General features: G+C 43.3%; 1 pseudogene; it reads left to right on the plus strand.

Annotated features, from left to right (window-relative positions):
* Positions 1–4,935: 4,935 nt before the first annotated feature.
* On the plus strand, positions 4,936–5,253 carry LOC115838303 (annotated as a pseudogene).
* Positions 5,254–25,228: the final 19,975 nt, after the last annotated feature.

Genomic DNA, 25,228 nt, shown 5'->3' on the forward strand with positions numbered 1-25,228 from the left:
AGTAAAGAAAAGAAAATATGGAAACACTTTTATGGTAAGAAAGTTACTTCTTGGCATTTGAACAAGTAACTTGGGCGGGTAATCCACTGAATCAGTCATTTTCAATTTCACTTATTGTAACTTACGGTTATAGTTGCTACGGATCGTTTTGATCATCTTTGATAGAATTCCTTTTGGTATTTCTCCTTTCTAAATTTTGCTTCGTTATGATTCAGAACAGATCATATTAAAGGGCCAGCTTATATTTTATGTAAACCAGTAGAAGAAAAAGTACCCAACAAGGCAAAGATGTTTAGAAAATAATGTTTCAAAAGTTTGGTGATTTTATAGTCAAGGTGACTTTAATTTTCATAATAAAAACATAGTATTTTCTAACAAGGAAGTTGGTCATCATTCAGTTAACATCTGAATTCTGCTTTTTGATAGGGGCATCAAGTTTTTTGTTTGTTTGTTGAGACAGGGTCTTGCTCTGCCACCCAGGCTGGAGTGCAATGGCTCAGTCTCCACTCACTGTAGCCCCAACCTCCCTGGCTCCAGTGATCCTCCTACCTCAGCCTCCTGAGTAGCTGCCACTACAGGAGTACACCACCACACCCTGCTAATTTTTGTATTTTTTTGTAGAGACGGGGTTGCTCCATGTTGCCCATGGCTCAAGCAATCTGCCCGACTTGGCCTCCCAAAGTGCTGGGATTACAGGCACGAGCCCCTGTGCCCGGCCTCAGAATTTCTTAAAGCTCTCATCTCAGTTCTAGAAATTGAGGAGTGGGGAGGGACTATAGGGAGTCATCTCATAGCCACACTGTGAAGAAAGGATGGCTGTGATGGGTTGAGGAAACAGAACATAAATAATAAATCATAGTGTGCTCCAGTATGGGAAACCATTAATATATAACACTACCTGAATGATTTTGCCTAGAGTTATGCAACATGGTGACCCCAGAAAGAATCCACTGGAAAAAAAAAAAATCAAAAGAGATTCTGCAGTAGATAAGAATGACAAGTCAAGGGTGGCCATGAATGCCAGGTTGAAAAGTTTGTTCTAAACTGAACGTCATACAACTCAAGTAGATGGCTAAACTTGAGGCAATAAAAACAAGAACCAAAACTGCTAGGCAATAATATGACATAATGATTTCAGTCACAAAAGAAAAATGTAAAAAACAGTCTGCAACCAGGCCTCAAAACAAAAGCAGAACTAAAGAAGTCAGATGCAAGCGTCAGAGAGGAAATCAAAATGCTCGGAGCGTACTAAGACATTTTCTGTGCCTCATTTAGGTAGCATTGAAAAATTAGTGTTTGGAAAGTTGATCATCCTATAATCTGAAAGAAAGATACAAGCCTAGAACAGAGAACTGTCCAGAAACCAGGTCAGAAGTCTAAACAGATTAATACAAATCTAAATTGCCATTAGATTGCATAAAAATTTGGTGGCCAGGTGCAGTGGCTCACATCTGTAATCCCAGCACTTTGGGAGGCTGAGGCAGGGAGATCACTTGAGGCCAGGAGTTCGAGACCAGCTGGCCAACATGGCAAAACCCCATCTCTACTAAAAAAAAAAAAAAAAAAAAAAAAATTAGCCAGGTGTGGTGGTGCACACCTGTAATCCCAACTACTCAGGATTACACGAGAATTGAGGCAGGAGAATTGCTTGAATCCGGGAGGCGGAAGCTGCAGTGAGCTGAGATGGCACCGCTGCACTCCACCCTGGCCAACAGAGTGGGACTCCATCTCAAAATAAAAAAGAAAAAAGAGGCCGGGTACAGTGGCTCATGCCTGTAATCCCAGCACTTTAGGAGGCTGAGGCGGGCAGATCACGAAGTCAGGAGATTCAAGACCATCCTGGCTAACATGGTGAAACCCCTTCTCTACGAAAAATACAAAAAATTAGCTGGGCATGGTAGCACATGCCTATAGTCCCAGCTACTTGGGAGGCTGAGGCAGGAGAATCGCTTGAACCCGGGTGGCAGAGGTTGCAGTGAGCCAAGATCGTGCCACTGTACTGCAGCCTGGGCGACAAAGCGGGACTCCATCTCAAATAAAAAAAAAAAAAAAAGGAAGTAATGGTACTATAAGTAGGGAAACAATGAATCTATGTGTCTCTGTAAAGGAAAAATTAGGCCAGGTGCGGTGGCTCACTCCTGTAATCCCAGCACTTTGGGAGGCCAAGGAGGGTGGATCACCTGAGGTCAGGAGTTTGAGACCAGGTTGAGCAACATGGTGAAACCCTGTCTGTACTAAAAATACAAAAATTATCAGGGCGTGGTGGTGGGTGTCTGTAATCCCAGCTACTCTGGAGGCTGAGGCAGGAGAATCACTTGAACCCGGGAAGCGGAGGTTGCAGTGAGCTGAGACCATGCCATTGCACTCCAGCTGGGCAACAAGAGTGAAATTCCGTCTCAATAAATAAAAATTAAAAAAGGAAAAAATAATAAGAGCTGGTGACTGGATAAGCTTAAAAGAAGAAGGGAACGTTACAAAGCTGCAAAAAAATGGGGAACCTGGAGAGGAGAAACAATGTGGTGGTCAAGATGATGAATGTGGGTGCGATTGAGTTTGAAAGGGCAAAAAGAAGTTTGAGTGGCTATGCTTTAGACATATTAGCCCTTGGATGAAAGGCTAAATCTGGAGGAATAGATTTAGGAATTTCCTGTACTTCATAGGTATGAATTTGCAAAGTTAGCTCTTTAGAGGTGATATTAGTTGCTTCTCAGTATACTACTTGCAATTTGAATAGTACCATGCCACCAGATGCCTAGGTCGTGAATGCCTAGTGAGACTGAATAATAACATAAAGCATAACAAATGATCTCATTCATTTATGCCTTTTTCTTTCAAAAGTAGAGAGCTCTATTAAAACAGACATAATTTTTTTTTTTTTTTTTTTGAGATGGAGTCTTACTGTGTCTCCCAGGCTGGAGTGCAATAGTGCAATCTTGGCTCACTGCAACCTCTGCTCTCAGGTTCAAGCAATTCTCTTGCTTCAGCCTCCCAAGCAGCTGGGACTACAGGCACACGCCACTACACCCGGCTAATTTTTGTACTTTTAGCGGAGATGCACTTTCACCATGTGGCCACGGTGGTCTCCAACTCTTGACGTCAAGTGATGCACCCACCTCAGCCTCCCAAAGTGCTGGGATTACAGGCGTGAATCACCGCGCCCAGCCAAAACAGGCATAATTTTAACTCATTGCATTATTTATGAAAAGAATACATTATTCTGGTTTGTTGAGTAGTTTTTAAATTTAGTTTTTTAAAGTCCTAAGATAACAAGGCAGGTCCTGGACAGCCTCTCCTGGGCAAGAGGAGGCTGAGCAGGTGTAGCAGGTTACCCATTCCCACTTTGATGAGAGCTGCTCCATTTTTTTCTGTTTCATATATGAGTTCAACATAAAATTGATTTGAAATAGGAATTATCTGCAAAAACCTTTTTTGCATTCTTTGATCTAAGATTTTTCCCCTCCAGACTTTAATAGAACTTCCCTCTCTCCCCTCCTCTTCCTCTCTTTCTTCTTCCCTCCCTTCCTTCCCTGATAACTCACTCTAAGCCTTTAAAAAATTCAGTCAGTTCCCTTAATGGTTTATGATTTTTTTTTCTGGTCAGAAACTTCTCAAGAACAACCAATAGGTGGGGAAGGAGGGGTGAGAGACAGGCATAGGATATGAACCGCTAATTCACAAGTGTAAATGGCCAAGAAACATGAAAAATGTTTAACTTCCCTCATAATAAAAGACTTAACAAAATGAAATGATATTGAATATGATACTAATTCCCGACTCTCAGGTAGGCAAGAATAAAAGTGTTGGTGAGAGGCATAGGAGAACAAGCACTCATAAACTGTTGGTAGGAATATAAATTGACAGAGCCCACCCCTCCTCCCCCGCTTTTTTTTTTTTAAGACAAGAGTCTTGCTCTGTTGCCCGGACTGAAGTGCAGTGGCATGATCACAGCTCACTGCAACCTGTGCCTCCTGGAATCAAGCAATCCTTTCACCTCAGACCCCTGAGTAGCTGGGACTACAGGTATGTACCACCACGCCGGCTAATTTTTGTATTTTTTTGTAGAGACAGGGTTTTGCTATGTTGCCCAGGCTGGTCTTAAACTCCTGGTCTCAAGCCATCTGCCCACCTCAGCCTCACAAAGTGTTGGGAATATAGGTGTGAGCTACAACACTCGGCCTTGGCAGAACACTTCTAGGATAAATTTGACAGTATCTTCAAATACATCCTTTCATCAGAAATTCCAGTGCTAGGAATAATATTCCAAGAAAAAAATAGGATGAGTGTCCAAAGATACATATGCAGAGTGAAAAATTGGAAACAACCTAAATATACAACATTAAAGGACTGGTTAGGCCAGGCATGGTGGGTCACACCTGTAATCCCAGCACTTGGGAAGGCCAAGGCAGGCAGATCACTTGAGGCCAGGAGTTCCAGACCAGCTAACATGGCAAAACCCCGTCTCTACTAAAAATACTAAAAAAAAGTAGATGGGTGTGGTGGTGCGGGCCTGTAGTCCCAGCTCCTTGGGAGGCTGAGGCACGAGAATCGCTTGAACCTCCTGGGAGGTGGAGGTTGCAGTGAGCCAAAATCACACCAGTGCACTCCAGCCTGGGTGACAGAATGAGGCTTCATCTCAAACAAAACAAAACAAAAAACAGTGAGGGAGGCCAGGTGTGGTGGCTCATGCCCGTAATCCCAGCATTTTGGGAGGCCAAGGTGGGCAGATCATGAGGTCAGGAGTTGAAGACCAGCCTGGCCAACATAGTGAAACCCCGTCTCTACTAAAAATACGAAAAAAAAATCAGCTGGGTGTGGTGGCGGGCTCCTGTAGTCCCAGCTACTTGGGAGGCTGAGACAGGAGAATCGCTTGAATCTGGGAGGTGGAAGCTGCAGTGAACCGAGATCGCACCGCTGCACTCCCGCCTGGGCAACACAGCAAGGCTCTGTCTCAAAAAAAAAAAAAAAAAAACAGAAACAAAACAGTGAGGGAGGCTGTGCATTCCATTCCAAGGCATCTGTGAGCCCACAGAGCAGACACCATGAGCAAAGCTCACCCTCCACAGTTGAAAAAATTTATGAACAAGAAATTATCATTGAAATTAAATTATGGCAGACATATTGTGAAGATTTGATCCCTTTATGAATCTTGTGATAGATGAATGTGTGGAGATGGCGACTAGTAGGCACCAGAACAATATTGGAATGGTGGTAATATGAGGAAATAGTATCATCATGTTAGAAGACTTGGAATGAGCAAAAATAATGGCTGTTCAGCAGAGAAACCTATGCCCTCTCTCTATAGGGCCTGTTTTACTATGATGTAAAAATTGTACATTTTCACATTAGACTTTTTTTTTGAGACGGAGTCTTGCTCTGTCACCCAGGCTGGATCTCGGCTCACTGCAAGCTCTGCCTCAGCCTCCCGAGTAGCTGGGACTATAGGCACCCGCCACCACACCCCACCTTTTTTTTTTTTTTAAAGTTTATTTAACAAAATGTCTGGCCAGGCGTGGTGGCTCACGCCTGTAATCCCAGCACTTTGGGAGGCTGAGATGGGCTGATCACAAGGTCAAGAGATCAAGACCATCCTGGCTAACATGGTGAAACCCCGTCTCTACTAAAAATACAAAAAAATTAGCCAGACGTGGTGGCGGGCACCTGTAGTCCCAGCTACTTGGGAGGCTGAGGCAGTAGAATGGCATGAACCTGGGAGGCGGAGCTTGCAGTGAGCCGAGATCCAGCCTAGGCTACAGAGCAAGACTCTGTCTCGAAAAAAAAAAAAATCTCAAAACAAGGGACTGGTTAAATAAATTATGATAGATCCTTATAAAATATGACTGTTCTATGTCTACTTATATGAGAATATTAAGTGAAAACACTACACCACAAAATTGTGTATTGTGTAAATAAAAAATATTCATCTTAAAGGTCTGAAATGCTATCTGCCAGTGTTAATAGTGTTTTTTTTAAATTGTGGCAAGAAGGCTGGGCACGGTGGCTCACGCCATTATTCCCAGCAATTTGGGAGGCTGAGGCAGGTGGATCACCTGAGGTCAGGAGTTTGAGACCAGCCTGGCCAACATGGTGAAATGCCGTCTTTACAAAAATACAAGAATTAGCCGGGCATGATGGTAGGTGCCTGTAATCCCAGCTACTCGAGAGGCTGAGGTGGGAGAATCGCTTGAACCTGGGAGGCAGAGTTTGCAGTGAGCCAAGATTGCGCCACTGCACTCCAGCCTGGGCAACAGAGCGAGACTCTGTCTCAAAAAAATAAATATATAAATACAGAAATAAATAAGATGAAATCATTCAACTCAGTTGTGATTTCACAAGTCATCAACAAAAGAGTTGATCATTGAAATTAAGAGAAAAAGCTAAAGGAAGAGTTCAGCAGGAAAAAGAATGACCCAGAAAGTCAAGTTTAGAATATGCCCAAGGGAGAGAAGGTGTGGTCTGAGAAATAGAAGCAAGAGAGAGTACGTTTTCAACTCCATGAAAACAGAATTTAAGAGAAAAGGTAGGCTGGGTGCGGTGGCTCAAGCCTGTAATCCCAGCACTTTGAGAGGCTGAAGTGGGTAGATCATTTGAGGTCAGGAGTTGGAGACCAGCCTGACCAACATGGTGAAACCTCGTCTCTACTGAAAATACAAAAAATTAGCCGGGCATGGTGGTGCACATCTGTAATTCCAGCTTCTTGGGAGGCTGCGGCACGAGAATTGCTTGAACTCAGGAGGTTGCAGTGAGCTGAGATCGTGCCACTGCACTCCATCCTGGGCAACATAGCAAGACTCCATCTCAAAAAAAGAAAGAAAGAAGGTGATTATCATCAATGCCCAAAAGAGAATACTGAGATCAAGGGCCAGAAAAGGGATAATTGCATTTTTTTTTTTTTTTTTGAGACAGAGTTGCTGTCTGTCACCCAGGCTGGAGTGCCATGCCATCCTCATGGCTTACTACAGCCTTGACCTTCTAGGCTTAAGTGACCCTCCCACTTCAACCTTTAGAGTAGCTGAGACTACAGGCTTGCGCCATGACACCTGGCTGATTTTTGTATTGTTTGTAGAGATGAGGTTTTGCCATGCTGCCCAGGCTGGTCTCAAACTCCCGAGCAATCCTCACTCCTTGGCCTCCCAAAGTGCTGGGTTTACAGGCCTGAGCCACCGCACCTGGCCTGCATCTGTTTCAAAAGGAGGCCTCTGTAACTATGGTTCATTTATCTCTATAGTTGATGGAACTGATATGAGATTGCAAAGGAATCAAGAGGACTGAATTATACTAAATGAGGCTAGTAAAAATCAGCCACTTATTCACAGGAATTAGAAAATCAAGACATCTGAAAGGGCAGCAGTATCAAGTGAGTTGTGTTCTACGTGGGAGGCTTATAAATGTGTGAAAACAAGAAGGAGCTAGTGGAGAGATTGGAGATATTGGAGACAGAGGACATGTGAGCAATGATCTCTTCAAGACTGTATGGCTTGTAATTTATTCAACGAATCCTTAGATTCGCTGAATGCCTGCCTTGCCAAGCACCTGAGTTACAGCTGTGAATCATACTGAACATTTCCTGTCCTTGGTACTTATGGTCTAGTTAAGTTATCCAGAGCTGAGAGAAGAGAAGGAAGAGGTATCTTTTTTATATACACTTCAGGGAAGGATGGGAAGAAAAGTATAAAAGACCGGGATGGGCCAGGCACCGTGGCTCACGCCTGTAATCCCAGCACTTTGGGAGGCTAAGGTGGGCAGATCACCTGAGGTCAGGAGTTCGAGACCAGCCTGGCCAAAATGGTGAAACCCCATCTCTACTAAAAATACAAAATTAGCCAGGCGTGGTGGTGCAGGCGTGTAATCCCAGCTACTCGGGAGCCTGAGGCAGGAGAATTGCTTGAACCTGGAGGTGGAGGTTGCAGTGAGCCAAGATTGTGCCATTTGCGCTCCAGCCTGGGCAAAAAGAGCAAAACTCCATCTCAAAAACAAACAAACAAACAAAAAAAGACTGGGATGATTTGCACTTGAAAGAGGATAAAGTAGTAAAGCCAACTAGTGTGGTCTGTTACTCTTCTTATAGGACATCAGTCCTATAGGATTAGGGCCCGCCTTTATGACTTCACTTAACCTTAATACCTGCTGAAGGCCCAGTCTTCAAATACAGTCACACTGGGGGTCAGGGCTTACACATATGAATTTGGTGGGGAGGGGGCGTGGGGGGCACATTTTAGTTCATAACAGGTGGGGATGGGGGTCAAAGCAGAGAGCTGGACATTGGTTATGTGCGAGAGAAGGCAGAGATGGGAAGGGGGAAAAGGCAGCACTTGCAGCTGACCACAGAAGGGCTAGGAGAGAGAAGAAATCTAGTGTAGCCAGGGATTGTCAGAAAGAAGTTGTGTATTTCTTTGTTTCCTTGGATACCTACTTGGAGATTTAGAGTGTTGATAACAAACAATCTAGATCACTAGGGGGAGGAAATAAACTTTTCAAAGGTTTAAATTCTTTATTTTGAGACAGAGTCTCACTCTTGTCACCGAGGCTGGAGTGCAGTGGCATGATCTTGGCTCACTGCAACCTCCACCTCCCAGGTTCAAGTGATTGTCCTGCCTCAGCCTCCCTAGTAGGTGGAATTACAGGCATGCGCCACCATGCCCTGCTAATTTTTGTATTTTTAGTAGAGACAGGGTTTCACCATGTTGGCCAGGCTGGTCTCGAACTCCCGACCTCAAGTGATCCACCCACCTTGGCCTCACAAAGTGCTGGGATTACAGATGTGAGCCACCACACCCAGCCTCAAACGTTTAAATTCTGATTAATTTGAGGAATAGTGAATTTGAAAGTTTAGGCATTGTTAAATAACGGTAAATGTTACATTTATGTGAAGTTTAAATTTTTCTTCACATTTACATGTATTCTTGTGTTTCTTATTACAACCTGGTAAAGCCATTGAGATTATCACCTTCCTGTTTTTTATATGAAACTGTAAGTTAGATGATACCTTCAAAGGGAATTTACAGGGTCACCTGGCTAGAAGTGATGTGGTTGGATCTCCTTAACCTTCCAACCCACTCTGACTTTTCTAATTTTTCTTCCATTCACCATTCAATGCTGAGAGAAATGTAAAAAGCCGGGAGAAAGGGCAGTTGCAATGTTACGCTATAGAAAGTAAACTTTCCAAATAAAAGCTACAAAACAGAAAAGTCCCATATGCCAAATGTACTTACTGTTCCCCTGACTTAAACACTATTAATAGCATTTGTGGAGATAGGAATCAAGCTACTATTCCCATGAATAACTGAAACCATTGCCTGTGGGAACAGATGGAAAACTATACCACTACCTTTTTGAGAAATTAAGAAATCCCAGGTAAGAACAAAGTAATATTAAACATTTGTCATTCAACACTCAGAGTTGGTTTGGCTTATACAACTAGATAGATGAATGGTGGGGTCACTTACTGAGATGGAGAAAACTGAGAAGGAAACAGATTTCCAATGGGAATGTGAAACATTCTGATTCAATTCACATTTTGAGAAACATTATCCATCACTTCTAAGTGGCTAAGATCAAGTGAGAAACATCCCAAGCCCAAGTATGCATACCTTAGGCTCTACAAAATGACTAGACAACTTCAACCCTACTTTGAAGGAAGGAATTCAGTTAACCTTTATTTAGTACCTTTTGTATGCCAGGTTGCTATCACACTCATCATCTTATTTAATCTTCACCATAGTGTTATGAGATAAGTAGTAGTATTTCTGATTTATAGATGGGGAAATAGAAGCTCAGATGGGTTGAGTGACTCACAAAAAATTGCAGAGATAGTAAGGTGACAAACCTGGCATTCAAACCTGTCTATTTTTTTTTTTTTTTTGAGACGGAGTTTTTGCTCTTGTTGCCCAGGCTGGGGTGCCGTGGCACAATCTTGGCTCACTGCAACCTCCGCCTCCCAGGTTCAAGTGATTCTCCTGCCTCAGCCTCCCAAGTAGCTGGGACTACAGGCACATGCCATCATGCCTGGCTAATTTTGTATTTTTAGTAGAGAAGGGGTTTCACCGTGTTGGTCAGACTGGTCTCAAACTCCTGACATTGTGATCCACCTGCCTCAGCCTCCCAAAGTGCTGGGATTGAAGGCATAAGCCACCGTGCCCAGCCTCTCTACCAAAAAAATTTTAAATTAGCAGGGCATGGTGGTGCACACCTGTAGTCATAGCTACTCGGGAGGCTGAGGAAGGAGGATCACTTGAGTCAAGGAGTTTGAGGCTGCAGTCAGCTATGATCATGTCACTACACTCCGGCCTGGGCAACTCTCTTAAAAAAAAGGAAAAAAGAAAATTAACTCTCATGTGATTGTTTTTCTTTCTCTTCCAAGTAAGATTTTGGATTAAATACACTAATGTTTGATGCTTAATGTTTAATATTAACGTTGATGTCTAATACAACTGCTGTATGGTGTTATGGAATTTTTTTCACTTCTTCGTTCTAACCATTTTCATCATATTTATGAAAGAAAGAAATTTGAATTTTTAAAAATACAGGCATTTCACCTTTTCTGTCTTCTGTTCTCTTGGAGGTCAAATAGTAAAATTTACTGATGATGAGTCTATAGTTGTGTCTACTTACGCGGAAAGTACAGATGAACTATATAATCCTTCACAAGTTCTTTCCTAACCCTTCTCTTTCTCTTTTTTTATTTTTAATGTTTTTAAACAGGATCTCACTCTGTCACCCAGGTTGGAGTGCAGTGGCACCATCATAACTCACTGCAACCTTGACCTCCCAGGCCCAAGTGATCCTCCTGCCTTGGCTAATTTTTTGTTGCATTTTTTTGTAGAGACAGGGTCTCCCTATGTTGTCCAGGCTGGTCTCAAACTCCTGGGTTCAAGCAATCCGCCTGCCTCAGCCTCCGAAAGTGCTGGGATTAGAGGCATGAGTCACCATGCCCGACCAACACCCTTCTCCTCTGTGGCTGATTCATTTCCCTTTTTGATGGATATGCCTGCAGTCATCATTTTTAAGGTCATGTGATTCTGAAATAAGAAACATTTAGGCACTTTTGCAAAATATAACAGGATGCACCTGGTTCTACTGATCACTAACAACAATCCAAATTTAACCTATCAGAAACTTAAGATAAATGATACCCTCTTAGAGGAAAGAAACCTCTTGACTCAGATGAGGAAAGCTGAGAAGTATGACATTTCCCTAGGGAAAATGTTATAGTTTTCTAAATTCATTCATTTTTGGAATAACTTCTCCCAAATAACTTGTTTTTTAAAGTTATTACAACCACTCACACCCGTAAGAATGGCTACTATTTTAAAAATACAAAAAATAGGCCAGGCTCGATGGCTCATGCCTGTAATCCCAGTGCTTTAGGAGGTTAAGGCTTGAGGCCAACAGTTCCAGAACAGCCTGGACTTCCAGTTCCAGAACTCCGGCCTAGGCAACAGAGATCCTGTCCACAAAAGAAAAAAAAAGGTCAAAGTAAATTTGATAAACTTATGTGTAAACTGGCCAACTGATATTTACATACACACACACACACATATATATATATATATTTTTTTTTTGAGACAGACTCTGTTTCCCAGGCTGGAGTACAGTGGTGCGATCTTGGCTCACTGCAACCTCTGCTTTCTGGATTCAAGCACTCCTCATGCCTCAGCCTCCCAAGTAGCTGGAATTACAGGTGCGTGTCACCACACTGGGCTAATTTTTGTATTTTTATTAGAGACAAGGGTTTCACAATGTTGGCCAGGCTGGAAATCCTGGCCTCAAGCAATCCTCCTTCCTCAGCCTCCCAAAGTGCTGGGATTACAGGCGTGAGCCACCCTGCCCAGCCAACATTGATATTAAAACTACACCTAGTTGGGTGAAGTGGCTCAGGCATGTAATCCCAGAACTTTGAGATGCCAAGGCAGGAGGATGGCTTAAGCCTAGCAGTTTGAGACTAGCCTTGGTGACATAGGGAGACCCCCATCTCTACAAACAAAACAAAACAAATCTCAAATGGAACAAAGATTTAAATATCAAGAAAATGAAACAATAAAAATTCTTTAAAAAAATAGGCTGATAGGCCGGGCAAGGTGGCTCACGCCTGTAATCCAGCACTTTTCAAGGCCAAGATGGGTGGATCACTTGAGGTTAGAGAGTTGGAGACCAGCCTGGCCAACATGGTGAAACCCCGTCTCTACTAAAAATACAAACATTAGCCAGGCATAGTGGCACACACCTGTAATCCAAGCTACTCGGGAGACTGAGGCAGGAGAATTGCTTGAGACCGGAAGACGGAGGTTGCAGTTAACCAAAATGGTGCCACTGCACTCCAGCCTGGCCAACAGAACGAGACTCTGACTCAAAAAAAAATTAGGCTGATGGCCGGGTGTGGTGGCCCATGCCTGTAATCCCAGAACTTTGGGAGGTCAAGGCAGGAGGATCACCTGAGGTTGGGAGTTCAAGAGCAGCCTGGCCAATGTAGTGAAATCCCGTCTCTACTAAAAATACAAATATTAGTCGGATGTGGTGGTGCACACCTGTAATCCCAGCTACTCGGGAGGCTGAGATCATGCCACTGCACTCCAGCCTGGGCGACACAGCTAGACTCTGTCTCAAAAAAAAAAAAAAAAAATACACTCAATTGGCCAGGCATGGTGGCTCCCACCTGTAATTCTCACACTTTGGGAGGCCAAGGCAGGAGGATCACCTGAGGTCAAGAGTTTGAGATCAGCCTGGCCAACATGGTGAAACCGTGTCTCTACTAAAAAATATAAAAATGAGCCGGGCGTGGTGGCGCGTACCTGTAGTCACGGCTGCTCGGGACACTGAGGCAGCAGAATCGCTTGAACCCAGGAGGCAGAGGTTGCAGTGAGCTGAGATCGTGCCACTGCCCTCCAGCCTGGTCGACAGAGCGAAACTCCATCTCAAAATCAATCAATCAATAAAATAATCAGCAGTCTTTGAAAAACACTTTGAGGAGGAAAGAACTTTGACTCTAGGGGAGGAGAGCAAGGTTGTAAACACGACTCTGCTCATACTGGCCCAGTCCTATCTGATGTTGTCCAACTCAATAATCTGGAGTCAAAAACAAATCTTCCAGATCTTCTAGTTGAGACTTCACTAATTAAGAGCTGTATTTGCCCTTGGATACAAGTACAAAGAGGGGGCCTAGGGCCACTAGATTTTTCAGGTCTCTAATCCTGAGATTGAGCAGAGCTATCAAGGGTTGCTGCTTCGGTTTCCTTAAGGTAATCAGAGGCCAAGACCTCTGAGTTCCCTTAGTATTTATTGATCATCATCGGGCGTAGCAGGATAATAGGATAATAGTGGAGAGAAGGTCAGAAGGTAAACACATGAACAAATGTCTCCGCATCATAAACAAGGTAAAGAAAAAAGTGCTGTGCTTTTGATGTGCATATACATAAACATCTCAACGCCTTAAGGAGCAGTACTACTGCCAGCATGTCCCACCTCCAGCCCTAAGGCGGTTTTCCCCTATCTCAGTAAATGGAATATACAATCGGCTTTACGCCGAGACATTCCATTGCCCAGGGACGAGCAGGAAACAGAAGCCTTCCTCTTATCTCAACTGCAAAGAGGCATTCCTTCCTCTTTTACTAATCCTCCTCAGCACAGACCCTTTACGGGTGTCGGGCTGGGGGACTGTCAGGTCTTTCCCTTCCCATGAGGCCATATTTCAGACTATCACATGGGGAGAAACCTTGGACAATACCTGGTCTCTTTCCTAGGCAGAGGTCCCTGCGGCCTTCCGCAGTGTTTTGTGATTTAGAGAGTGGTTTGAGATTAGGGAGTGGTGATGACTCTTAACAAGCATGCTGCCTTCAAGCATTTGTTTAACAAAGCACACCCTGCACAGCCCTTAATCCATTTAACCCTGAGTTGACACAGCACGTGTTTCAGGGAGCACAGGGTTGGGGGTAGGTTTACAGATTAACAGCATCTCAAGGCAGAAGAATTTTTCTTAGTACAGAACAAAATGGAGTCTGCTGTGTCTACTTCTTTCTACACAGACACAGTAACAATCTGATCTCTTTTTCTTGTCCCCACAATCTTCTGAAATTATTTGTTGTATGAATTATATCTTTTTTTTTTTGAGACGGAGTTTCACTCTTGTTGCCCAGGCTGGAGTGTGCAATGGCTCAATCTTGGCTCACTGCAACCTCTGCCTCCCAGGTTCAAGCGATTCTCCTGCCTCAGCCTCCTGAGTAGTTGGGACTACTACAGGCATGCGCCACCACACCCGGTTAATTTTGTATTTTTAGTAGAGACGGGGTTTCACCATGTTGGTCAGGCTAGTCTCAAACTCCCGACCTTGTGATCCACCCGCCTTGGCCTTCCAAAGTGCTGGGATTACAGGTGTGAGCCACTGTGCCCGGCCTGTATGAATTACATCTTAATCTATAAAAATCTGAATCTCCTGTATGTCCCAAAATATCATAAGTAAAGTCAAAAGACAGGGAAAAATATTGCAGCACATTTGATAGTTCATAAAAGTGAAGAAGGAACTGATGAACAATCCAAAAATAATACAGGAGGCCAGGTGCGGTGGCTCATGCCTGTAATCCTAGCACTTTGGGAGGCCAAGGTGGGCAGGGAGTTCAAGACCAGCCTGTCCAACATGGTGAAACCCCGTCTCTACTAAAAATACAAAAATTAACCAGGCATGGTGGTGTAATCCCAGCTCTGGAGGCTGAGGTAGGAAAATTACTTGAACTCAGGAGGCAGAGGCTGCAGCAAGCCGAGATTGCGCCACTGCTCTCCAGCCTGGGCAACAGAGTGAGACTCTGTGTCAAAAAAAAAAGTAATAGGGGAAAATCATATAAATAGGCAAGTTAGTGAGAAAAACTTCTAAAATAAATCTCTTGTTATAAACCAAAACTTTTTCAGTTCTAGGAAACCAAATATGAAAAAGAAAAAAATATATATATACCAAAAGTTTTGAGGGCAGTTAATCTTCAGAATGTGTACTTACTGCTTCTCTTCCTCCGAGCCTCCAGGCCTACTTAGTCTTGCAATAGCCCGACATCTTTGCCATTTTACAGCCTGGTTTGTTTGTTTGTTTTGAGAACAGATCTCACTCTACTGCCTAGGCTGGAGTTCAGTGGCATGATCATAGTTCACTGTAGTCTCAAACTCCTGATCTTAAGTGATCCTCCCACCTCAGCCTCCTGAATAGCTGGGACTACAGGCACACGCCATCACGCCCAGCTAATTTTTCTTCTTTTTTGTAGAGTTGGGGGTCTTGCTATGTTGCCCAAGCTGGTCTTGATCTCCTGGCCTCAAATGATCCTCCTGCCTTGGCCTCCCAAAGTGCTGGAATTATAGGCATGTGCCACTACACTTGGCAAGTCTGGTCACTTTAATTAATTGGAACCTTGAGTTAATGAGATGTTGGTATGACTTTGATCCACATTACAATTTGTCACTTCTTGCGGAGAAGAACTGTTCCATATCACTGAACTCTGGCAATCTGCCTTCACAAACGTGTGCCATTATTCACAGGAAAGCACAGCAATATGGTGCAGCTGGCTCATTGTAAACTGTTGAGAAAATCTGAAGCACAATACCCAACTGATATTGTTAGTAAAATCATCTTCAAAATAAAAGGTATCATATTGGAGTGACTTTTTCCCTCAGTGTGCACATCCAATTTTCATATGGAATGTCTAATGTGTACAAAACTTTGAAATTAGGCCCTAACCTCAAGAAAATCTTTTTTTTTTTTTTTTTTGAGACGGAGTCTCGCTCTGTTGCCGAGGCTGGAGTGCAGTGGCATGATCTCGGCTCACTGCAAACTTCACCTTCCAGGTTCAAGTGATTCTCGTCCCTCAGCCTCCTGAATAGCTGGGGTTACAGGCATACACCACCATGCCTGGCTAATTTTTGTATTTTTAGTAGAGATGGGGTTTCACCATGTTGGCCAGGCTGGTCTCGAACTCCTGACCTCAGATGACCCTCCTGCCTTGACCTCCCAAAGTGCTGGGATTACAGGCATGAGCCACCATGCCTGGCCAGAAAGCCATATTTTAGAAGAAAAGACTTAGAATAAGAGCTTAATTGCCTAAGGACAGTTTCTAACTTGTCATCTTACATTTAGTTACTACCCTACTATTAATCCATAAGTTATACTGAAAGTAGCTATGTAAGAACTAATATTTATATAGTGAATTATTCCTTCAAGCAAAATTAAGTGTCTTCTGTGTACCAGGCACTGTCCTAGAGGTTGAAGATTTAATAAAGAATAAGATGCAGTCCCTACTTGCAAGGGATTGATGGGCAATTACACTTTGTAAGGCATTATATATATTACCTTACTTTATTCTTCATTCTAGGCATTAAGAGATAGAGCAGGCCGGGTGCTGTGGCTCACGGCTGTAATCCCAGCACTTTGGGAGGCCGAGGTGGGCAGATCACCTGAGATCAGGAGTTCGAGACCAGCCTGACCAACATGGAGAAACTCTGTCTGTACTAAAAATACAAAAATTAGCCGGGCGTTAGGCCGGGCGCGGTGGCTCACGCTTGTAATCCCAGCACTTTGGGAGGCCGAGGCGGGTGGATCACGAGGTCAGGAGATCGAGACCACGGTGAAACCTCGTCTCTACTAAAAATACAAAAAATTAGCCGGGCGTGGTGGCGGGCGCCTGTAGTCCCCGCTACTCGGAGAGGCTGAGGCAGGAGAATGGCGTGAACTCGGGAGGCGGAGCTTGCAGTGAGCCGAGATCGCGCCACTGCACTCCAACTTGGGTGACACAGTGAGACTCCGCCTCAAAAAAAAAAAGAAAAAAAAAAATTAGCCGGGCATTGTGGCACATGTCTGTAATTCCAGCTACTCAGGAGGCTGAGGCAGGAGAATCGCTTGAACCCGGGAGGCGGAGCGGCGAGTCGAGATGGCACCATCGTACTCCAGCCTGGGCAACAAGAGCAAAACTCCGTCTCAAATAAATAAATTAATAAATAAATAAACAGAGAAATAGAGCCTCAGAGTTCCAAGAATTGCTCAAGGTTGATCATCAAATAAATCACAGAGTGGAGTTCTCTGATGACATAGCTCATGATATATACAACAAGGATTAATATTTTGTACCTAAATTTAGAGACAGCCTGGAGCTCTGACTTCTTTCTCTATATCTCCTTCCCTTTTTATGCTAGACATAAGGAAAATTTTATTCTGATAGTAAGTACATTTGTACTTGATATTTTTGAGAACTGGTGGTGTTCTGGCTATTTCTTTCTTGAGACTACTTAGGCAACGATCTTAAAAAGATTTTATTTTATTTTATTTTATGTATTGTACTGTACTGTACTGTACTGTACTGTACTGTACTGTATTGTATTGTAGTTTTGAGACGGAGTCTCGCTCTGTCGCCCAGGCTGGAGTGCAGTGGCTTGATCTTGGCTCACTGCAAGCTCCGCCTCCCGGGTTCACGCCATTCTCCTGCCTCAGCCTCCCGAGTAGCTGGGACTACAGGCACCCGCCATCATGCCTGGCTTATTTTTTTTTTTTTTTTTTTTTGTATTTTTAGTAGAGACGGGTTTTCACCATGTTAGCCAGGATGGTGTCGATCTCCTGACCTCGTGATCCACCCACCTCGGCCTCCCAAAGTGCTGGGATTACAGGCATAAGTCACTGAGCCCGGGCTAAAAAGATTTTAAATGATAGCATAAAACTCCCAAGTATTTTTGTTGAAATTTCTGTGTCACAAAACTGAAGTAAGCATTATTCAGTAGAGCAGAGATTTCTTACATTTTTCTGTTTGTCTAAAATATGTAGAGCAGATATATAAGTTCCACTTTCCTTTGGGTACTGCAGTGATGTATACAGAAAGACCTTTTATTACACTGAGCTTCTGGAGCGCCGGAAACTCATCTTATCCACCTCTATTTCCATCTTTCCCAACCTGGCAAAATGCATATGAGGCACATGGCAGATGCTCATTAAAACTTGAAGTGGAAAAGAGCAAGAAAAGAGAAACTGAGTTATAGAAAGTCTCTTTTTGGGTGGACAACAACAATAGAATTCTTCAGGGTTAATATTTCAGATAACTTAATTAGTCCCATATTTGCAATTAGAAGGAATAGCTAAGAAATCTATGAACTCCCTTCAGTGTTTAGTGGGTGAAAAGAAAATAGCCTCCTTTGAGTAAGAGCACTCTGGTTTTGACTGTGGTTTGGTTTGGTTTAGTATTTTATTTTCTTCTCATATAATCAGCAGTCTTTGGGCCAGGCATGGTGGCTCATGCCTGTAATCTCAGCACTTTGGGAGGCCAAGGCGGGAGAATCACCTAAAGTCAGGAGTTTGAGATCAGCCTGGCCAAATTAATGAAACCCCTGCCTCTACTAAAAATACAAAAAGTAGCCAGGCATGGTGGTGGGCACCTGTAGTTCCAGCTACGCCGGAGGTTGAGGCATGAGGATTGCTTGAACCCGGGAGGCGGAGGTTGCAGTGAGCCAGGATCAAGCCACTGCACTCCAGCCTGGGCGACAGGGTGAGACTCTCTCCTAATTAAAAAAAAAAAATTATTTGAGGCCGGGCATGGTGGCTTACACCTGTAATTCCAGCACTTTGGGAAGTTGATGTGGGAGGACTGCTCGAGCCCAGGAGTTTCAGACTTGCTCGGGCAACGTAGTGGGACCCCATCTCCTAAAATATCTATATATTTTAGTGTTTACAATGTGCTAGGTTCTGTGGATAAAGTATGAAAAAGGCAGACAAGGTCCCTGTTCTGAAAGTCCATTCTGAAATTTTAATCCAACTTGTGTGCAGGTCGACTAAACCACCATAGTATTTTATCTGACTCAGCACCCTTTTTTTTTCGAGATGGAGTCTCGCTTTATTGCACAGGCTGGAGTGCAGTGGCATGATCTCGGCTCATTGCAACCTCTGCTTCCCAGCTTCAAGCGATTCTCATGCTCAGCCTCCTAAGTTACAGGCATGTGCCACCACGCCTGGCTAATTTTTGTATTTTTAGTAGAGACAGGGGTTTCATTAATTTGGCCAGGCTGATCTGAAACTCGTGACCTCAAGTGATCCGCCCGCCTCGGCTTCCCAAAGTGATGGGATTACAGGCATGAGCCACTACGCCTGGCCTCAACACCCTTTTTTATTAACTCCCCAGAGAAAAGAACAATCTAAGAGCAGAAAACATGAATGGTTTCTGATTCTAATTGATTAAACGGATTAGTATTCCTTTCTTTTTTGGAAAAGCAATCATTCTCCTTTCTCTTGCCTGGCAAGAATAAATGCCAAGTGCTGAAGGTAAAAGCTATACACAGGCAACATTAACCATTTAGTCTCTGTGCTTTTCCATTTCCAGGATGTGTCCTTAACTGCATTTTGGAAATATAAGTTCTTTCAACTGTTATTTCTGCCTTTTATACATCAGTGTAATATTTACAATACTGAGATGGAAATATTAGGGAGGAGGTCCCACTGTGTTGCCTAGGCTTGCCTGGAACTCCAGAGCTCAAGCTATCCTCCCACCTCGGCCTCCCAAAGTGTTGGGATTATAGGCGTGAGCCACCGAGCCGAGCCTTGAGCTGGGAATTGGCTTTTTCTGTAAAGGGCTAGACAGCAAAAGGCCCAAAGACGGCTGATTATATGAGAAGAAAATAAAATACTAAACCAAACCAAACCACAATCAAAACCAGAGTGCTCTTACTCAAAGGAGGCTATTTTCTTTTCACCCACAAAACACTGAAGGGAGTTCATAGATTTCTTAGCTATTCCTTCTAATTGCAAATATGGGCTATAGGGTCTTTGTCACAACTACTGAACTCTGCTGTTACAGTACAAGAGCAACCATTAGACCTCACCTAAATAGATAAGTGGGGCTATGTTCCAATATATATTTGCATTTCATGTACTTTTCATGTGTCACAAAATATTATTCTTCTTTTGATTTTTTTCTAACCATCTAAAAAATATAACATCCATTCTTACAAACAGGTTGGTTTGGCCTGTGAACCATAGTTTGACAGTCCCTGCTACAAAGGACTGGTTAGTTCAGTTAATCAGGATCTGGTGATGAGGCCAGTGCTGTGGATTTAATCCTCATGTGAATGATCAAATTACCTTTGCACTGGTGAACCTGTTGCAATCTCAAATTCCGCCCTCATTTCTTGCTGGTAACTTGAAGATATGGGCCATTATTGTCACCAGAAGAAGCCAATAAAAGATGCCATTTCCTCATGCTTCCATTTCTAGTATAGCTTACTGATGATTATCCACATTCAGTCACTGGAAAGTTTTTTTGTTTGTTTTTTTTGTTTGTTTGTTTTTTAGACAGCCTTGCTCTGTTGCTCGGGCTGGAGTGCAGTGGTGCAATCTTGGCTCACTGCAACCTCCACATCCGGAGTTCAAGTGATTTCTGGATAATTTTTTTGGCATTTTTAGTAGAGACGGGGTTTCACCATGTTGGCCAGGCTGGTCTCGAACTCCTGACCTCATGTGATCCCCTCACCTCAGCCTCCCAAAGTGCTAGGATTACAGGCGTGTGCCACCACACCTGGCCACTGGAAAGTTTTTGAATTCCACTTTTTCAGAGCAGGGTAACACAAATTGTAACATGCTCCTCATCCCCATAATTAGAGCAGTTATAGGAAAACTGACTCATAAGCCTTTTGGATAATTATCCAAGAAAGTAAAACAGTAAATTTGTTGTGCAAATTTAATATTCATCTTGAACATTTTATTGACCAAGATCATATCATTCTGTGAATGCCCTAAGCAATTCCGGTAGCCTTGCTCTGGGAGCAAGAGGAATACTTTTGTTTCCTGTCTGGATCATTTCTGAGTGGTTTTGAAAGACCCAGAGCTCTATTTACCTTAACTAAGAATTGCAAGATAGCTTTGTGCTGTTTTCATATGAGAAGGTTTTAGCTTTTCTGCCCTAGATTCTTTTTTTTTTTTTTTTTTGAGACGGAGTCTCGCTCTATCACCCAGGCTGGAGTGCAGTGGCGCGATCTCGGCTCACTGCAAGCTCCGCCTCCCGGGTTCACGCCATTCTCCTGCCTCAGCCTCTCCGAGTAGCTGGGACTACAGGCGCCCGCCACCACGCCCGGCTAATTTTTTTTGTATTTTTAGTAGAGACGGGGTTTCACCATGGTCTCGATCTCCTGACCTCGTGATCCACCCGCCTCGGCCTCCCAAAGTGCTGGGATTACAAGCGTGAGCCACCGCGCCCGGCTCTGCCCTAGATTCTTTTGCATCTTTCACACTTCTTAATTATCTGCTTTTGAAATGGCTTTGTTTTCGAGGTAAGTAACTGGCCATAGGAGATTCGTGAAATGTGTAGAGCCCTTGGGGGAGATTTGTAAACACAGCCACTCTTTGTCACTTATCATTGTAAACTGGCATTCCTCCAGTAGAAATGACTTCTTGGTTACAGGTAGAAGTAGGTTAAAGGTTGGCAAAGCCTTGTCACATGGAATAGTTCCTAAACTGGATGTTACGGAATTGAGGTTTGGAGGAATGATTCCTGCTTGTTTCTCTGTGTGATCAATAGTAACAAAAAGTTTGTATGGAAGACCTGGGTTCAAAAAAAAAATAAAAATTAAAAATTAAAAAAGGCCAAGCATGTTGGCACACATCTGTAATCCCAGCACTTTGGGAGGCCAAGGCAGGAGAACTGCTTGAGGCCAGGAGTTCAAGGCCACCCTGACCAATATAGTGAGACCCCATCTCTAAAAATAAATAAGTAAATAAATAAATAAAATATCAAAATAAAGCCAGGCACTGTCGCTCATGCCTGTAATCCCAGCACTTTAGGAAGCTGAGTGGGGGGGAGGTGGATCATTTGAGGTCAGGAGTTCGAGACCAGCCTGATCAACATGGTAAAACCTTGTCTCTACAAAAAAAAAATACAAAAATTAGCCAGGCATGGTGGTGGGTACCTGTAATCCCAGCTAGTCAGGAGGCTGAGGCATAAGAATCGCTTGAACCTGGGAGGTGGAGGTTGCAGTGAACTGAGATCGTGCCACTGCACTTCCAGCCTGGGTGACAGGGTGAGAGTCTGTCTCAAATAAATAATAAAATAAAATAACAAGATAAAACAAAAGAATTCCTGGGTTCAATCACATTCTGTTGAAGTCTGAAAACTTAGAATCATACTTGATATTACCCCCCAACCGCCAACTTTTTTTTTTTTTTTTTTTTTTTTTTGAGAAGGAATCTCACTCTGTCACCCAGGCTGAAGTGCAGTGGCGAGATCTCAGCTCACTGCAACCTCCGCCTCCAGGGTTCAAGCAGTTCTCCTGCCTCAGCCTCCCGAGTAGCTGGGATTATAGGCACATGCCACCACACCTGGCTAATTTTTGTACTTTTAATAGAGACAGGGTTTCACCATGTTGGCCAGGCTGGTCTCGAACTCCTGACCTCATGATCCGCCCACCTTGGCCTCCCAAAGAGCTGGGATTACAGGCGTGAGCCACCGCACCTGGCCGATACTCCCTTTTTCTTATACCTCAATCCCATCAAAGAATCTTGTCAGTTCTACCTTCAAAATGTATCCAGAATCCAATCCCTTCTGAGGAGAGCAAAGATCACCTGATGATCAAGCAGGCACTGGGGACAAAAATTCCTTACCTGGAGAATTTAGAAGTAATTAAACTTCCCTTGTATCTAAAGTCTGCATCTGGTTCCAGGTCTCTTTCAAAACAATTTCTAAGTAGCTAGAATTTCTATACATCTCCGGAATGTCATATGGAAACTCATTATGCAATCCTTGCTGACATTAAGGCACCAAAATAGCTACAAACGTAATCATTTATCATGGCCTACGTGGCTAATATGGTTCAAATTACCCTCAAGCTTCTGCCTTAAGGTCCATAAATATTTCTAAGGGAAATCCAAGTCCTTTCTTACTGAGGCACCTCGTTGGCCTCTTCTGCAGTGTTCTTTGTTTCTAATACAACTTTCCTTTATCAAACCTGTACGGTTGTCAGTCAATTCTTCTTACCAGACAGCAGGTTGACCACTTTTCGATGCCGGGGCTCTAACACCTCACCTAGCACCTTCTTACTTCCTACAGTGCCACAACCCTTGATAATTAAGAAATGAAAAATAAAAGAAAGAAGTCCAGGTGCAGTGGCTCACGCCTGTAATCCCAGCACTTTGGGAGGCGGAGACAGGCGGATCATCTGAGGTCAGGAGTTGGAGACCAGCCTGGCTAACATGGTGAAACCCCATCTCTACTAAAAATATTTTAAACATTAGCAGGCATGGTGACGGATTCCTGTAATCCCAGCTGCTCAGGAGGCTGAGGCAGGAGAATCGCTTGAACCCAGGAGGCGGAGGCTGCAGTGAACCAAGATAGGGCCATTGTACTATAGCCTGGGCAACAAGAACAAAACTGTCTCAAAAAAAAAAAAAAAGAAAGAAAGAAAACAAACGCACTCATCTGAAATAGCCCTTTATACTTTCTCATTATCTCTCACCCTTACCCGGTTTCATTTTTATCCATAGCACATATCACTAGCTGACATATTTTTTATATATTGATATATTTGCTAGTTTTTTATCTGTCTCTTCCCACCAGGATATAAGTCCATAACCATAAGGAATTTGTTTTGGCTACTGCCTTATCTCAGAGCTTAGAACAATGCTTGGCACATAGAAGGTCTCAATAAATATTTGTTAAATAAATAAATTGTTATATTGCAGCTTCAGCTCTGGATCCACTTACAAATTAGTTTTTGTCTGGACATGAATTACTCCCCTTTCCTGACAATAAGCACTATGACTAATTTAAAAGTTGATCACAGATTGCAAAATGGGTCTGGGGACAATGATATCAATCCATGTGTTGCAGGCACTGAGATTTTATTGGTTGACTTCTGAGCCCAAATGTGATAATGCTGGGCACAGTGGCTCATACCTGTAATCCCAGCACTTTGGGAGGCCAAGGCGGACAGGTCACCTGAGGTCAGGGGTTTGAGACCAGCCTGACCGACATGGAGAAACTCCGTCTCTACTAAAAATACAAAATTAGCCAGGCCTGGTGGTGCATGCCTGTAATCCCAGCTACTCAGGAGGCTGAGGCAGGAGGATCTCTTGAACCGGGGAGGCAGAGGTTGTGGTGAGCTGAGATTGCACCAATGCACTCCGGCCTGGGTGACAAGAGCCAGACTCCGTCTCAAAACAAAACAAAACAAAACAAAAATGTGATATTTACAAGGTGACATATACAGGTACAGGAAATGGTCCCTCCAGATCTAAAATGCTCTTTTTGATTTGAAAGATAAAACACAAGGAGAGGATAAGGAATATACAACAAAAAGAAATTTGTCTTAAGGTGGAATTTATTTATGTGTTTAATTGACAATAATTGTACATATTCATGCAGCACATAGTAAAGTTACCTTTTTTTCCTTTTTAAAACATTGTTTTCTATCACTTGTGTTTCACACAGGACATAGTGATGTTTCAATACATATAATGTATAGCGATCAGGTGAGGATATTAGCATATCCATCATCTCAAACAGTTATCCTTTCTTTGTGTTGAGAATGCTCAATATCCTTTTTTGTGAGACATGGTCTTGCTTTGTCACCCAGGCTGCAGTGCAGTAGCATAATCACAGCTAACTGCAGTCTTGACCTCCCAGGCTCAGGCAATCCTCCCGCCTCAACCTCTCGGACCACAGGTGTGTGCCACCGTGCCTGGCTAATTTTTTTCTATCTTTTTCTTTTTCTTTTCTTCCCTCCCCTACCTTCCTCTCCCTTCTCCCCTCCCTCTCTCCCTCCCTCCCTCCCTCCCTCCCTCCTTCGTTTCCTTCTCTTCTCTTATCTTCTCTTCTTCTCTTTACTTTTCTTCTCACTATGTTGCCCAGGCCAGTCAATATCCTTCTCCTAACTACTTGAAACTACATATTACTGGTAATTATAGTCATCCTATAGTGGTACACTAGAACTTGCTCCTCCTATCTAGCTTTCTATCCCTTCCTTCCTCCTACCTTTCCTGGCCTATAGAATCCTCTGTTCTACTTTTTACTTCTATGAGATCACCTTTTTTTTTTTTTTTTTTAGCTTCCACATATGAGTGAGATCACGCGGTGTTTAACTTCCTGTTCCTGGCTTATTCCTTAACGTAATGTTTGAGGGGGAATTTAAATGCAAGAATGTAGATGTGAAAAATGAAATGGGTAGGTACAGCCAACAGTACAGAAAATGGTATGGAGGTTCCTAAAAAAATTAAAAATAGAATACCTTATGATCCAGCAATCCC

This window comes from Nomascus leucogenys, chromosome 14 (assembly GCF_006542625.1).
Source record: "Nomascus leucogenys isolate Asia chromosome 14, Asia_NLE_v1, whole genome shotgun sequence".
Classification (NCBI taxonomy): Eukaryota; Metazoa; Chordata; class Mammalia; order Primates; family Hylobatidae; genus Nomascus; species Nomascus leucogenys.